This window comes from Populus euphratica, unplaced genomic scaffold (assembly GCF_000495115.2).
Source record: "Populus euphratica unplaced genomic scaffold, PopEup_1.0 scaffold230.1, whole genome shotgun sequence".
NCBI lineage: Eukaryota > Viridiplantae > Streptophyta > Magnoliopsida > Malpighiales > Salicaceae > Populus > Populus euphratica.
In genome coordinates, this window is record NW_011500083.1 from 52,854 (window position 1) to 55,747 (window position 2,894).

Genomic DNA, 2,894 nt, shown 5'->3' on the forward strand with positions numbered 1-2,894 from the left:
GTCCTCTCGTTCTTCCTTTGGTTTCTGTTTCTCTGTGCTTGCCGAGAGACAGACGAAGACGATGATATATGAAGGTATGGTGGCTGATAAGAAATTCCCCTCCACCTCTGTTTCGTTCGTTCTCCTCCGTTTTCTCTTCAATCTCCTTTTTGTGATCTCTCTATGTTTCCCCTATGTTTTTTTCTCTTTCGGTTCCTTGTGTTATTCGTTTTCCACTCGTTCTTTTAGTTATGTCACCCAGTCCAATTACTAGCCCAAACCAATGACCCGGCTGGATAAAAAAAAAACACTAAAAATACGCCCAGCCAGCCCGATCCAGTCACTGGCCCAAGCCATTGACCTGGCTGGGCAAAAAAAAAGAACTAAAAGCATGCGTGAATTAATTTCACGCGTGCATGAATACTGGGTGAAGGTAATTAAATTACCTTCGCACAGTGTTCTTGTACAATTAAATTTGAAATGAAGATGCAAGAAGGGATGAAGAAACGGACATACCTGCTGCTTCTGAAGACTGAAGGTGCGTGGTTGCTGATCGACCAGCGTCTTTCTTGCTTTCCCTTCCTCTAGTCTTTTCTTTCTTGTTCTCTAGCTCTTCTTCGTGTTTGTTCGCCTAGCTAGCTCTCTGATTTAGGAGACGGGGGCGTGATGGATCACCCAAAGCTCTGCTTCGGTTCCTTTTTATGCTCCTGTGTAGTCCTCTCGTTCTTCCTTTGGTTTCTGTTTCTCTGTGCTTGCCGAGAGACAGACGAAGACGATGATATATGAAGGTATGGTGGCTGATAAGAAATTCCCCTCCACCTCTGTTTCGTTCGTTCTCCTCCGTTTTCTCTTCAATCTCCTTTTTGTGATCTCTCTATGTTTCCCCTATGTTTTTTTCTCTTTCGGTTCCTTGTGTTATTCGTTTTCCACTCGTTCTTTTAGTTATGTCACCCAGTCCAATTACTAGCCCAAACCAATGACCCGGCTGGATAAAAAAAAAACACTAAAAATACGCCCAGCCAGCCCGATCCAGTCACTGGCCCAAGCCATTGACCTGGCTGGGCAAAAAATGACCCCTGAACTTTGGAAATTCGGCAATTGGACCCCTGAGCAATTAAAAATTTCTTTTAATTTTTTCCCTTTTTAATTAATTTCAATTAAATCCCTGAATTATAACACTGTTTACAAAACAGTCCTTAATTTCCAGATTGTTCCATTGAGCCCGTAATTAAATCTTTAACTTTCAATTCTTTCAAAATTGATCCATTAACTCTCAAATGTTTATAATTACATCCTCAAACTTTAAATTTTATGTTATCTTAACCCTATTATCAACTATATTTAAATTTTAATATTTATTTAAAAATTGGGTTATGACATGTATCTCTATCATCCCGGCCGGAAACCTTTTGGTGTCGAACATTTCTCTGATTATGAGAGGAGCCTTTTCACCTTCACAATCATCCTTTTCATGATCTGAAAGCCTTCTTTTCTTGGGACGATGATCTTGCATATTAGAGACAGCCGGCGATGAAATATCGTCGCGTACTAGCTTCTTTGTCATCTCATGTGGCTTCACTGGCTGTTTGGGACTCAATGTTGCATCGTTGGGTCTTTGTGGTCCCTTTCTATCGTTGCTACCCGCGAACTGCTTTGTTGGATGAACTGCTTTGACGATAGGCTTTCTTTTATGGGTACAGTGATATTGCAAGGACATACGTGATGGGATTTTCTCCATTACCCGCTTGTTTGTGAGAGGCTTCAATATTGAACATGCCAGGGCCGGCTGTTTCGGCTTCAATTTAGGGCCATTGGATTTTCTTAATCCCTTCACATCTGCGTAGTGCTTTGTTGAAGGCACTGACGCAGGAGTGGCACCAGAAACTGGTGGCGTCAGATTATTGTAGTCAGAGAACAGGAAAGAGTAGTCTCTTGTCTGTCGAAGCCTTTGGACTTTGGTCGGATTATCCATTGCAGAAAGAAGGATATCGGCACTTACTGCTCTATGTTGTGGAATCTGGGTTTGTAGCTTTTGCTTTCTTGAATAACTCTCGGAGCGATACTCGGTTGAGAAGAGCCAAAGAATGTCCCGTAAGTTTTAGTTTTATGATGATCAGAATTAGAAAGCTCCGAGAGATGATGAGAACAGTTTCGTTTTCGGATTTGTTCTTTAAGCAGCTTTCTTGTTTCAAGAAACTCCAGCTCCTCCTTGGTGACAGCCATTATAGGGGCTTTGAATCTTGCAATATATATTCTCAAAGGAAGGAGGAGATCATAGACATAGACAAGAACAAAGAAAACTACAAGAGGGCTACTGGGGAAGGAGTTTTGTGTTTCCTGATACCATATGAACTTTAGGGCAAAATATATGAACTCATAATTTATACTTGGTGTGTGTGTGTGTGCGTGTATAGATGACTTGTAGGATTTTTGTGTTTTCCTGATACCATCCGGATTACCACCGTGGTTCAATCAACTCTTTGCTGGGAGTGGATTCAATTCAATTCAATTTTCAAAAAGAAAAAAAAAGAAGAGAAAACCGCTTCGCAGTATATTTTACCATTTTTCTATTCTCGAAACCGACTTTGTTTTGGGCCTTTTGGCATGGCAAACAAAAAAATTAAAATTAGCAAATATCAAGTTTCCCACTCCAGTTGTCTTGTCTAAGCAGACGACGACCGCTAAGCTTTTGGCCCTGGTTGTCTGAGCCGGGTTTAATGTTCAAGCTAGCCCAAATTTGCTATTGTTAGCAAAGATATTTGCATTTAGAACTTTGAATTACAACATTATTTATTAAATCTAAAAAACATTTCAAGTGCCTCCACAAATTCAGAGTTCAATTTATAATTAAAATTTAAAGGCAATTCGGCAAACACAATAAATCCCAAAAGACATAGTAGGGAATAATTCCTGCT